This window comes from Sinocyclocheilus anshuiensis, unplaced genomic scaffold (assembly GCF_001515605.1).
Source record: "Sinocyclocheilus anshuiensis isolate Anshui unplaced genomic scaffold, SAMN03320099.WGS_v1.1 scaffold255, whole genome shotgun sequence".
Taxonomy (NCBI): Eukaryota; Metazoa; Chordata; class Actinopteri; order Cypriniformes; family Cyprinidae; genus Sinocyclocheilus; species Sinocyclocheilus anshuiensis.
The window spans coordinates 85,666-100,903 of NW_015549578.1; the positions used below are offsets into that span (position 1 = coordinate 85,666).

The 15,238-nt window shown below is 35.8% G+C and overlaps 1 pseudogene; it reads right to left on the bottom strand.

The window, feature by feature from the left end:
- Positions 1-1,330: 1,330 nt before the first annotated feature.
- The window catches only part of LOC107657552 (tumor necrosis factor alpha-induced protein 2-like), a 30,218-nt pseudogene continuing 16,310 nt past the window's right edge, over positions 1,331-15,238 (bottom strand).

Below are 15,238 nucleotides of genomic sequence, written 5' to 3' on the forward strand. Positions count from 1 at the left end.
AACACACGCGCACACACACACACACACGCACACACACACACACACACACACACACACACACACACACTCACAAAATAAAGGCTGAAATATCTGATCCTCTGTCATTTATTCATATATGATTTAATATATGTACACTGTAAAATATTTTTTCTTCTTATAACCAAATATCAGTTTACTTAAGTCTTTCATACGTAGAGTACCCTAAAGTTTACTGAAATGTTCTTTCTTTTCAATGGTGCTCCCACAGCAACATATACAGACTCATCAAACATATGCTGAAAAGACAAGTTGGATGAAAAATGGTATTTTTAGAAGACAAACTCTGTAGCACAGTAAATGCAGAATCCATAAATGTTTGAAAAGTTCTGTCCATCAGTATTTTAGGTACACAAACCAAAAGCTTCTATGGCAGTACATTGAGCACAGTGTCTCTAAAGTGATACAATTATTCATGAATTTTCACTAATTTTTTGTTGGTTGTAGTAATTTGTGCTTGGTTTCCATTGTTGTGGTTTTGTCAGTATTTATTACTGATGAATGAAATTACTGGTGTAATAAATAAGTCTTGCAATACATAAATAGTCCCTCTTTTAATTTTTTTCACAGGTAAATCTGAGTGATCTAAAAAAAAATACATTTATCTTTCATGACAAGATAATAGATGACTGGACCACAAAATTATCCATTTAAATATGATAAAAAAATAATTGAAAGATTAAAGATAACTGCAGTTGCATAGTACCTAAAAGCCATCAGTCTTCAGTCATGTGCAACTAAAACAAAACATTAAAAAAAAAACATAACTTGTTTCATAACTATCAATTAGTCACAAAAGTCAAGATGATAAATGGTATGATTTAGAAAAAAATTCCCAAAACCAAGCAGTGTTTTGATCAGTAGTTATATATTTTCTTTACAATGCACACTCGGACCCCTGCAACTTAAGATCCTAAAAGACATTTCTTAGGGATGGTTGCACTATATATTCATACAATAGCATACATCAATTCCAGAAATAAAATATATATAGTGGCCCCAAAGATTGTTTGGACATTTTTAGATTCACAGAATGTATGAGTTTCATTGTATCAGGAATGAAATGAGGCTAGACCTTTTCACAGAAGTCTTTTTGACATTTTTGCAATGCCTTTTAACCAATTGGTCCTGAAACAATTTATTGAGATACATATGAACACTAACATTTTACAACCACAAAATGCTATTGATCATTTAAAACTATACAAACTTTGTTTGTAAAATGTTTTTTCTTGAAAAGTGTGCTTTTACAATGTTTTTTTTTAAATATAATAATTTCTATAATTTTCTATGGTTTGATATTTTGGTATTTAATGCAAAGACATTCATAAATTTTTAAAAGTGCCCATATATTTTTGGTGCCACTGTATTTCACAAGCCTTTGCGATGTTAGTTGTGCAAAAACAGTTGTAGTGATGCCAACTGTAGTGTCATTTTCTCAGTTTTCTCAGAGATCCTGCAATCCTGATCATCTGTAAGATTTCCCAACTTGTCCTTATGATATGACAATGGCACATGCAAACATTTTAGAAACAAATGCTGTGCTGATGGGTATTGCTCCAGTGCTCCATGAGTGCTGGGCAGCTCGAGCATCCATTTGAGATGGATTACAGCATGTCATCCTGGTTTTCCCTGGTTGGAGTCCTTCTGCGTCGGAACCACATGCTGGAGAAGAGGGACGAGGCGGTGAGGGCGACGCGGCTCAGGCCTACATTTAGACAGTGCACTTCTGACGTCACTGGCACCTCAGCGAAGAGAGCCCTGTCACGGGACACCCGCATGATGCTGTCGCTGTTCTCGATGTCCTTCACTATATTCAAGATCTCTTGCCTTTCTGTTTGTCGGGTCATCCCACGGATATTGAGTATGGCAGAAACATGCTTCCTCCTTCCAAACACAAGAAAGATTCATGTATGAGGCATATTGTCATATTAACAATAACTGTACAGTGCCATAATACATGGCTAAATAAGTGAAATATTGCATTAGTTAAACAGTAATATGGCTGCATGGTGAGTGGTCAGTACTGACTATACTGGAATAGACTTTCATTAAGAGAATTTCTCTTTACATGCTTTGTTTGTCTTATTCAGAAAACAATTTTTTGTTTTCATAACTTGCAAAATGGAATATTCTTCTAAACTGAAAACTCTTCAAATACAAAGACAACAAAGGTTATGTTTTAAAAGACTAGAGCTTGTATTTGAAGTTTACTCTATAGATTTAGCAAACTGTAAAATGAATTTAAAAAAAGAGAGAAAGATCAAAACTGATAAAAAATGGCAGTAAAGACATTTATAATGTTTCAAATATGTTATAATAATTTAAAATATGTGCTGTTTTTTTTTTAAATGGCTGCTGAAAGTCCAGCTTTGTCATCAAGGAATAAATTAAATTTTAAAGTACATTAAAATAAAAAAGAAAACAGTTATTGTAATGTACTGTGCTGTATTCTTGATCAAGCCTTGGCAAGCATAAGAGACTTCTTCCAAAAACATTAAAAAATGTGCCAACCCCAAACTTTTAAATGGTAGTGTATTTATTTATTTAATTATTCCTAATTGTTTCGCATTTCTTTTCCCAAATCCAAACTAAACTAAACAAGTAAATACAAATAAATAAATAAATAAAAACACAATTGGAAGAAACAAAAAAAATATAATGTACTGTATATGTAAATGTATATGTAATGTATAATGTTTATCTGTATATAGCTGAAAAAATAGGGTGCAAAGAATCCTCATTTAACCTTCTCAGAGTTGGCTCCTGTTCATTCAAAGTTTCCCTAGATCATAAAATGTGTGAAGATATATACAGCAGATTGGAAAGATTCCAAATGTTCATCATTTTAAAACCCAAAGGTGTTGCTAATGCTAAACAATGGAGCCTGCAGCACATCTAGGTCATGTATTTGAAGTTGCAGGCTTTTTTTAGCACACATTCCACAAAAGAGAGTTTCCTCTGGATTCTGCAGCCGTATAGGGCTCTTGATTAGGCAACTGCCCTCTCTAGGTTAAACCATGGAGCTTTAGGTCAGGCCCTGGCAGGATGCCTGTGTTTTTGCTTTGTCTGTGGATCCAGAGCTGGACAACTGTACATCTTTCATGCGAATCTGGGATAACCAAACAGTCTCCCATAAAAATCAGGAAACCTCAAAAGTCTTGTTTGCTTTTACAAGCCCCTCGTTTGCTGTCAAACAGAATGACCATGTTTTGTCAGATGACCTGAGCTCTCTGCTTTTTGACCTCGATCATATCAGGGGCTACAAGGTGTCCCTGCCTAGCGGCACGCCGCCCCTCAAAACACTCACCGTATGTCAGGGAATTCCCGTACCAGGACACCAACTTCCATTTGGATGGAGGGAGTGTCTTCCAAGAGAATGATCTCTGATAAGTGAGGAATAGCGCTGTCGAGCCATGAGGCGGAGGATTCCTGGACGTGGGCAAACAAAGATAACATCAGATCTGTCACTAGATCCATCAAATCCTTCATATGCCGAGACCAATCAGCAACTGGAATTTGCAGATGAACATCCAGATTAAACACAACTGCCTGGTACTAAAGACTTTTTCCAAAAGTGCATTGTACAATGACTTCTGACAGACAGCCAAAGACCACAGGGCCCAAACGACTCCGGCATACAATTAGAAAAGGCTATTTTTACCATTGTCTCTGGAAAAACAAAAACCTAGAGGATTAAGTATAGGAGCACATGTTGTTCCAATTGAGGGTAAATATCTGTATGCCCATTACACCAAGGCAGTTCTTCCTGACTCGCAGTTTGACCTTAAAGGCAAGTCATGATTTCAAAGGCCCGGGCCAGGACATTCTTCCATAAACAAAGGCATCCTGTTGTCCACCGAGGTGACAAACGGGGCGGACATTGCACAGGGGAAAGGAGCGTTTGGGTGGGTCATAGAGATGCCCTTTGGAGCCAAGGGCGTGTTTGGCCATCTGCCTCCATGCCCACTCCAGAAGTGCCCATTCTTCAGAATCTCTTTTGTTTGAAAGTTGTCGGCTGTAGATGGTTTTTGAGTGATTAAAAACAGGACATGACATTTTGGCAAGTGTGATGAATCTGGGAATAAGGATTTCATGGGAAAAATATATTTGCCAAACTAATAAAAATAAAATGAGGTTACACTTTATTTTACGGTGTCCCTTGTTACAGTGTAATTATACATTTAAGTGTTGATTAATATCAATTAACTTCATTTACTTATTATATGGTTAGAGTTAGGATGAGGGTTTGGTTTAGGGTTAGTTGCATGTAAATAGGCATAATTTATAGTTATTATTATAGTATACAAGTACATGTAACGTGTAACAAGGACACCATCAAATAAAGTGTTACCTAAAATGATTCAGAAAACCGTACAAAAAAATCTAAAAAATGTCCAGTAATTTTCCATGTTACAGTAACATATGAGGTGGTCAATTTGTTTCATACGTATGGGATTAAATGGGAAATCATAATTACATAACAGCAGGAGAAAAAAATCCAAAATATTTTTATACTCTGCTGATCAAACTCAAATATTTAAAATTTTACCAGTATTAGCATATTTTATAATTATATCATAATTAATATAATCTATCTTGCTGATAGCAGGGTTGTTATTGTTAACTAAAAATAAACAAAAATGAAAAATTTTGCCTTGGAAAGTAGCTGAAATAAGTTTAAGTTAAAGCACTAAAATTACTAACCGGAAATTAGATAAATCCTAAAGCTAAAACTGAAATAAAAATACATGAAACCTAAAAAGTAATAAAAAATGACAAAAGCATATATCACAAAACTACTAAAATTAAAATAAACTCTGAAAATATAAAAATAAAAGCTACATCCAATATATTAATAAAAATATAAAAACTAACATTCTTTTAACAGAACAGGGGTGGGTTTCACAAAAGCAACTATTGTCACAAATTCCGTCGTGACCAATAGAGTTCAATGGAACGTGCGACCATAGTTACCTATTGATGCTTTTGGGAAATGCACCCCAGGTCAGCAGGAGATAACAGATAATCAGCAAGAGAAATGAAAACCTTTTACTTTGATCTTTCAGATACGTGACTCACCAACTCTTTGAAGAGTGTTTTTAGGTGCTTTCCTTCATCACGAAGGCGGCCAGCCATTCTCTTCCTCATTTTGAGTGATGTGCAGATGATTCTGCCCCTCATGATGGCCCGCACATATTCAGTCATCACACGCCGGTGCACCTCCACCACCAGGACCTAAGAGGACACAGTAAATAAGAGGCTTATCTCACATAAACCCCAACATGATCATATATGAAACAGATACATCTTATTTCACCCTGAAGGGGTTTATTTTGGGATGCTGACTCTACATTATCCACCCTATTATACAGCTAAATCGACAATTAGACACACAACTGATTTGGGTTGAAATTGTTTTATGTAAAAAGAAAAGGTTGAGAGAGCTATATAGATTTTAGCAGTAATTGTACAAAAAATATTTGACCAAAGAATTGTGATGAACCAATATGAATTTTAAAGAGCTGTGTAGATACAAGAATTAAAGAATCAAAACGTACTGGACAAAACAGTAAACATACACATTTTTAAGAATCATTTATGATAAATTTGCAGATTGCAGACTGAGGGAGGAAATTGATGTTATTGACATCTTAGTTTACCTCATAAGGTGGATTGTCCATCCTGCGAAACTTCTTGAAGTGCTCTTTTATGAGTGCCTCGATTTGCTCAAAAGGTTCAGTGTTGCTCAGCCATTTCCGTTTAATCAGCTTATCAAAGAAGGGCTATGTGAAATCAGACAGAATTGTTTAGAAATGACATACACAGTACACACTAGAATGTACTATATTTGCCTTCACCAGGATGTGAGGGCTTTCATATTTAGAGACAAGAGAGAGCGGCTAACTTCCTGTTAGAGCCCTATCTTGGTAAAAAAGGATGTAGTGAAACTATGTGGCCCATGAGAGCTGGTAATGCCAATCTGTACAGCAGACACCGAATACTGTTCGGCGTCAGGCCAAAAACATCTAATTCACTAGTGTTTTTCACATAGTGCTGCTATTTTAGTGTCTCCGAGCCAGAGTAGCTGTGCAAAACAACATCCTTGAGAACAGCCCATAGGGGAAATGCTGATAAGATATTCTTTATATTCTTGGACAGAGACATATGACACACATAAGAAAAATATGTGCGTGCATGTCTATGTGAGGAAGTGTGGGGTGATCTGTGACAGCCTCACCCTGATATGTTCAAAAAGTCTGTCGTTCAGCACTCTCACACTCAAGTTGACTATCCTGTCCAGAGCTGTGTTGGCTCTACGAATCGAGTCCTCGCTGGTTGAGGGGTCACACTGGCCGCAACGCTCCACAAAGCTCCTAAACACACCAATCTATATTACAAAAACTCTAAAATAAAAAAAAATAAAAACATCATATAAATAAAGGACTTTGAGGAAGCCTACCTGAACGGTGGACAGCAGTTGACAAGAGCGATTGTTTTAGCGATGTAACCATCTTCATTTTCTCCACAGCTGTTTACGAGCATCTCATGGAACATCTCCACCTTTCGCTGAAAACTGCAGCAAAAACAAAACCTTTGAGGATGGCACGTAGATAGTCTGACACATTTCTATGGGAATTATCTAACTAAAGATATAAAATGCATTTATCTAATAAATAAGCAATTTCTAAGGCATTTAGGACATTAAAAAAGGGTTGTTCATTGATGGGATATAATTTGGGCACCTATCTTGGAACCCCATATAGGGTCCAAGATACAGTAAAACAGTAAGATTGCGAAATATTATTACAAATTAAAATCTATTTGAATACATTTTAAAATGTAATTTATTCCTGTGATGACAAAGCTGAATTTTCAGCATCATTACGCCAGTCTTCAGTGTCACATGATCCTTCGGAAATCACTCTAATATGCTGATTTGGTGCTCAAGAAACATTTTCTATTATTATCAATGTTGAAAAATATTTGCTAAATATTTGCTAATAAATGCTAAAAAAAAATTCTTTGATGAATACACAGTTCAATATGTATTTGAAATAGAAAATATTTTGTAACACTGTAAAAGTATTTAGTGTTACTTTTGATCAATTTAATGTGTCCTTGCTGAATAAAATTATTAATTTCTGACTCAAAACATTTGAACGGTAGTGTGACCTTTCAAGTATCACTTTCCCACCTGTACAGGAAATCTGCCAGTCCGTTGAGACTGCACTGAGCAACCCGTGAGCCCAAATCTCTGTTTACGGCTGCAGATCTCTCAAGGTCTTCTTGTAGCCTCTATAATAAAAAATATAAGAAAACATGCTATTTTACAGCAAGTACACACCAATAAACACTAAGTGAATTAAAATCTGCTACAAAATTCCTTAATTTAGTCTTGAAATATCAGCAAACAAATAAAGTGACTATTTTCTGAAATATATTTGCTTAATTTCATTCATGACCACTAGGGTGCAATACAGAACCTGCAAAAACAATGTGTTGTAATGGAAACATGCTCACAATGGGAAATGTTTATTTATTTTAATTCCAGCTAGGAGACGATTTTCTCGTTACACAGAGGTGCACGGATGCCATTCGACATGTCTTACGTTTTGTTCTAACAACAGACCCAGTGTCTAAAACCTGCTGCAAATATTGCAGACGGCCAGGAACAGTTGGCCATTATACACAAAATCAAGAAAATGCAAAAACAATACAAGAAAATGGATTAAAGTAACATGTGATGTCACATGCTCTGACACCATATGTCTAGCACAATATCCTATTTTATATAAATGAGCATAAATGGTCCTGTGCTGACCTGAATAACAGTGCGAGCCAGTGGTAACTGATACTCTTCGACGTTCAGGGTGTCCAGCCATCTCTTTTCCTCCTCCTCCAAAACCTGAGACAGCTCATTGGTCACTTTCCCCTGGAAAACACAACATTTCAACACACTCTTTAAAAGCAGCCTTGCTGTGAGAGGGGATGGCCATATTGGCGCCTGTATTAGGTATGTACGAAATTATAGCATCCATAAGGAAACAATCACTCTATTAACACATCCATGACATAAAGTATTAGACTAATGTCACTATTTTGGGTGGGCTAAAGGATTATTAAAAGGCCACACATTCACATTGCTTAATGAGCGAAGGGGAAAATATGTTGTCAAAGTGACGCCTATTGTGTAGTGCTCATTATCGACAGGAAAACCGTGCGTTGACCCTGAAATGCCGCACTCTAATTGACCGTGCAGGTTGCAATGACCAGCCATCTCTTTGAGTGGACAGGATGTGCCGTTGTTCAATGTACACAGAAAATGCTACAAGATACTTGGGGATGAAGTTTGGGAATTTCAGTTCTTACCCTGACTGAGTTGAGGCAGTCAAGCTCAAGTTTTTCCACCGTCTCCGCTGGCAGCAGTGGGCCGAGCTGTGAGAGGTTAATGGGTGTTGTTATGGTGACTGTTCCAAGGACATCTCTGCAGCAACAACAGGAAGAGCAAATCACAAACTGAGTCTGGACTTCACTCATAAGGAAACATTGAATTATGAAGGAACAGGAATGGGAAGGTACAAGAGTGGCTTTCACCTCTCATATCAACCAGAAGCTATTTATAACAATCTGTTTTAGGTTTGCTGTTGCTGTATGTGGCTTGACAACTGGATACAGCCAGTAATACTTAACAATATACAAACTACAAAACAGGCCATCGCTAATGTACATTGCCATCGGATTTTCTTTTTATATCGTTCAAAATTTTGGGGTTGGAAAAAAAAAAAAAAAGTAATTGCTTATGTTTACAAAGGCTGCATTTGATCAACAATACAATAAAACAGTAATATTGTGAAATATTATTACAATTTAAAATAACAGTTTTCTATTTTAAAATGTAATTTATTTCTGTGATGCAAAGCTGAATTTTTAGCATCATTACTCCAGTCTTCAGTGTCACATGATCATTTAGAACTCTAATATACTGATTTGATGCTCAAGAAACATTTCTTACTATTATCAATGTTGAAAACAGCTGCTTAATATTTTTGTGAAAACTTTAATACATTTCTCAGTTCAAAATAACATCATTTATTTGAAATATAACTCTTTTGGAACATTATAAATGCCTTTACTGTCACTTTTGATCAATTTAATGCATCCTTGCTGAATAAAGTATTAATTTCTTTCAAAAACAAAAAAAAATGTTAATGACCCCAAACTTTTCCTCTAAACGAAAAAAAAAATTGTCTGTCAAAATCTGTTCACTCATTCTAACTTCATTTCAACACGAAACAGAAAATTTTCTGTTCGGTGAAACACAAAATGAGATATTTTTCATGCTGTTTTTGTTCCCATACAATAAACGTAAATAGGGATTGGGCCTATCAAGCTTTAAAACTTGACAAAAACACCATAAAAGTAATCCATATTATTCAAAATGCTAAATTCAAAGTCTTCTGAAGTCATATCGAAGGTTTATATGAAGAACAACATGAAATTAGAGTTGCCAATCACAAATATTCAGTCCTCAAATTTCATTTGCACACATACAAATTCAAATTTGCTGTTTTACTCAAAAGAAACACTACCAATATGTCAAACCTGACACATAACATTTGAATATGGCTTCAGAAAACTTAATTAGGGCCACTTTTAAAGTACGATTTTGGAACTTGATAACCCCTGGTCACGGTTTGGTTTCTTTTTTCTAATACAGGTTTTGAATCACATTGTTTTGAGTGAACGATCCTAGTCAAACTGCTGGTATTTACCTATTGTAAATGTTGTAGAGCCAGTCTAGTAAAGAGTATATGTCAGTGATTTGCAGATCTCCATTAGTGATAGCTTGGAGACGACGGGTAACAGCCTGATGGTAGCTCTGTGTACACTTGGAAGGAGTCATATTCCACAGGATATACAGACACCACATTACGCCGAGCCGCTCCAAGGTCTTCCACCATACGCACTCTTAGCTTATCCAGATAGGCTGCGAGCTCGCCTGCCCGTGCTTCTTCATGCTGGGGTAGGTTTGCATCAGCCAACTCGACTACCGCCTCCCTCCAGCGTTTCTTGAACTCCCTCGGCCGTGGGCCTCCTGGAGCGGCTCCTTCACTCTGAGTCCAGTCCCGATCGGCTTGCTCCTCCTGCTGAAGCACCTGCACCACCAGGCCCAGGTTGGGCCCGGCGGTGGGGCTACGCAGAGACTCCCTCACCACATCCCACAGCTCTTTCTGCAGGGCCTCGTACAGCAGCTCCACATCTTTGGCTTTGCGCCGACTGCTGTCTTTGCTGCTGGGGCTGCTAAAATCCTCAGTGCCCCCTGCCGTCGGGGATTCGGCCTCCCTACACTCCTGCTCCAGCTCCAGAATGTGAGTGTCAGCCAAAAACAAATCTCTTTTTGTCACCAACTGCAGGATCTCCAATACTGACAAAACAGAAAAAGAGGTTATCCATTAGTCACACAGCAGAGACTGAATACTGCATTCTTTCATTGTTTAGTCACCCTCATGTATTTACAAACCGTATGCTGACATACTTTCCATGGAACTTAAAAAAAAAAACTAGTATCTTCATCTTCATTTTAAATCAGTAAGGAATAAAGAAAAACACAGTTATAAAGTACACAAAAATAGTCAAAGGTTGTATTATATTATATTATATTATATTTTATTTTATTACATGGCTCTGTGGAATACTTGATTCTGATTGGTCAGTCGCGACATTCCGAGGTATGTTATCCCTCGATAACAAATCATATCATATCATATCATATTATATTATATTATAAATAATTCTATAAATATTATCAATTCAAAGCATTACAGTAAATCATTTGGGCCTATTTAGATTTTTTTTCGTTGTCTTTTTTTCCTTATCACATGTTTTAGCAATCATCATAAACTAGATGTCATTTGAAAGCTTAGAAACTCAGGATTCATCCTATGAAAACCATCGGACATTGCCTTACCATGGAAATTGTACTTTAAAATCTTTTGGCAGTCTCGTCCCCCTTAGTGGGTGGTGTCAAGTGTCATATTACAAAATGTATTACAGTATTTTATAGAATCTTGACAAAATACATATTTGTGGAAAGGTCTGAGTCTCAAGATTCCATATTTGGTGGTTATTTTGTGCTAGAAGTAATACTGAGCAATGTATACATTTGTGACAGAAAAGTGCATCAAAAAATTCAGTGGAGTTCGAGTGTCGCCCGGTGACTTTTTTTGGTATAATGCCTTAAATAAAATCTCACAGGGACCTCTTTTTTTTTTTAAAGGGGTCATATGATGTTGCTAAAAAGAACATTATTTGGTGTATTTGGTGTAATGAAATGTGTTTATGCGGTTTAAGGTTAAAAAAACACATTATTTTCCACATACTGTACATTATTGTTTCTCCTCTATGCTCCGCCTTTCTGAAACGCGTCGATTTTTACAAAGCTCATCGGTCTGAAAAGCGAGGTATGCTGTGATTGGCCAGCTATCCAGTGCGTTGTGATTGGCTGAATACCTCAAGCATGTGACAGAAATGTTATTCCCCTTACCATACTGTGATGGAGCAACGAGACAAAAACATTCAAACCCATTATAAACGAGGCATTTGTTGCATCCAGTGGGGACATAATTACGGATTATAATGACTTATACTGTCTTTTTACAACTTCAATTTTGGAACATAAATTATTTAGACAAAAGGCTTTAATTGTGTAGCAATTATAGATTAAGACATATTTTGTCAAATGTTATTTTATCTAAAATAAAATAAAAATAGTACAGTGCATTTTCTTTACAGTACATTTTAATTTCTATAGCTTTTTCATACTTTCATTTTTCGAAATGATTCCATTTCTGCAATAACCTGCTGATTGTCTTCTTTAAAAAAGAGAACAACCTTAGGTCTGTCCAAAGTGTAACAATTTAAGTTTGGATAATGCACTTTCACGTCTATGTTCAAAAATGGGGGGTGACAGTTAAGGGGTTATATTTTTAATCACAATTAAAGCACAAAATTCATGATCATGACAGGCCTAGCCATAGGACATTTGAGAGCCGCAGCGAAGATGAAAATAACAACAATTCCTTTAAACTCTGTAGCGTCATGTTTATGTTACTAATACACCTGAAATGAACAAATTCCAAACTTAAAGCTCCTACTTTTATTAATCTGGGATTGCTGTATACCATGCTCAAATCAGCAATGATAATTTTTGTTGAATAGAAATTATTATAATAATTAGTTATTTAAAGCCTCAGCAAACTACCATTAAAACAAGGCAAAACAAAATGGCTGGTCATTATACAAATATTTTTCATTATCCAGTAAACCTGGACCTTGAAACTTGGACAATGGGGAGCTGAGAACCACTGTTCTTAGCATGGGAGAAGATGGATGAATATGGGAACATTATTTTGGCCATTCAATAAAGTTCTTCAGAATTCCCCCATTAGTAGATTTCATGCCATTAAACCTAAAACATAAATGCAATATATTTTCCAGATGGTCAAAAGGACTGCCAATGCACTCTGCTGGCTATAGTTTATAATGATCTCACTTTTGTTTCTTACGTGTAGCAGCACTTTTTGACATTCCAAAGAAATCTTTGATGAAGCAGACAGGCCCTCATTGAGGTCAGCACTCACACCCATCCTTCATTATATCCATTACTTTCCTTTGGGATGAACACATTTACTTGGGCTAACAAATTGATCTGATTACTGGTGATAGATTTCAAGTCAAGAGGTCTACAAGTTCACATACTGAAAAGACTAGCAGAGCTGGTCACCAGTATGTTGTGTTATGGATACAGGTGCCCAGCATGTAATGTCCCCAAGAGGGTTCTTACTAGCTTAATCAGTAAAAATATATTTATATATCATTCATATTACATATTAACACAGTGTATATTATATACTGTGTATATATATATATATATATATATACTGATGACATATTTGATCAAAAACACAGTAAAAACAGCAATGTTGTGAAAAATGTAATTTATTCCTGTGATGGCAAAGCTGAATTATTAGCATCATTACTCCAGTCTTCAGTGTCACATGATCCTTCAGAAATCCTTCCAATATGCTGATTTGCTGCTTAAGAAACATTTCTTATTTATTTTTTTCAACATTGAAAACAGATTTTGCTGCTTAATATTTTGTGTAAAACATGATAAGAATACAATTTTTTTTTTTAAATTAATTAATACTTTTATTCATTAAATGAATCAGAAGTGACAGTAAAGACATTTATAGTGTTATAAAAAAAATCTATTTCAAATAAATGCTGTTCAGTGAACTTTCTTTTCAACAAAGAATCCTGAAAAAATGTGTCATGGTTTCCACAAAAATATTAGGCAGCAAAAAATTTCAACATTGACAATTGAGCACCAAATCAGCATATGAGAATGATTTCTGAGGGATCATGTGACACTGAAGACTGCTGCTGAAAATTCAGCTTTGCCATCACAGGGATAAATTACATTTTAAAATGTATTCAAATAGAAAACAGCTGTTCATAAATTGTAATAATATTTCACAATATTTTTACTGTCCATCCCCCCCCCCTATATTTTTAATAAATGATATGTAATGTGTAGCATTACACACTACTCTTCTATTAATTTCTTCTGTTAAGCTTTCTTTCTGACCATTTTCAAGATGCATCTGTCACAAATCAGCTGTGCAAATAATTGTTTCTGCTGTTGAATTCCTCCTCAGAACACTGATTGGACGGTAAGGGGCTCTTTGCGGTGCTGAGTTGCCCATTTATTTCCTGTGACTTCCTGACCTTTTCTTAGAGGGAAGGACGCAGGGGTGTTGGTTGGCGCCTGACTCATCTGTCCCTATCCCTATCGAGGATGGACTGTCCTGTAATGCCACGACAGACCCCACACCCTTCTCAAGCGTCTCGCATAATAACAGCCCAAGTGTGCCAGTCCATCGGAAGGAGATCTAAATATAAAATACAATACCGCCAGGGTTATCACTAACACAGACGGGGGACAAGGTGGAAAAATCTGTTAAAACTTAGAGTCACTTCCTCCTGCAACTCATCCATGTGAAAAGTCCTCCACCCAAGGACAACATGTCACTGTATCATCTCAATGACTTTGAGACCGGACTGCTGATGTTCATACCTGGAGGAAGAAAAGGTTGACCCTGTAACCTTTAGTCTGAGAGGAAGAGTTTAAGAACTGGCTTCCTTTTAACTGATAAAAGAGAATATTAATAAAAGTGGCCATGCCCCAGAGGAAGTTGAATAGAAATTGGAATAACAGGAATTGGAATTTACTGTATTGTAATTCAAAGAAATTCAGCAGGTAATGGCATTCCGGGTAATGAACTGTTTGTCTACCCTTGTACATGAATCTATGTGTTTGCACGGCTCATAAAACCTTTAAATTTTAAGACTTTTTCAAACATTTTAACTGTCAAACAAGGTTGTGTCTGTGTTATATAATATATACTTATAAATACTTGCATATTGTAACTTACCGGAGTCAGTACGATTTGTTTTAAAGAAATTAATGCTTTTATTCAGCAAGGGCACATTAAATTGATCAAAATCTTCAGCATAAACTTCTATAATGTTACAAAATGTCTCAATTTCAAATAAAAGCTGTTCTTTTGAACTTTCAAAGAATGTATCAAAAAGGTATCATGGTTTTCAAAAAATATGAAGCAGCTCAACTATTTGCAACATTGATATTAATGTTGTTTATTGTTTACTGACTATCTCAGCTTCATTACAGGTACCCAAGGATGGTTGTCATTAAAAAAACACTGAATTATTTTGCTGTTACAATGAAAGGTCAATACCAATTTACCAGAAATGAAAATACAAAAAATTACATCATGAAAATGCACAGAGTACATTTTTAAATCCATAATCATATAATGGTCTACACATATAGGGAATGGGTAATCTCCTGTATAAATGTTTCTTGAGTAGAAAATCAGGATATTAGAATGATTTCTGAAGGATCATGTGACACTGAAGTCTGGAGTAATGATGCTGAAAATTTCAGCTTTGCTGTCACAGGAATTGATTACATTTTAAGATATATTAAATTACAAAAAGTTATTTTAAATTGTAATAAAATGTAACAATATTACTGTTTTAATTGTATTTTTGATCAAACAAATGCAGCCTTGGTGAGCATAAGATACTTCTTTCAAAAACATTAAAAATACCA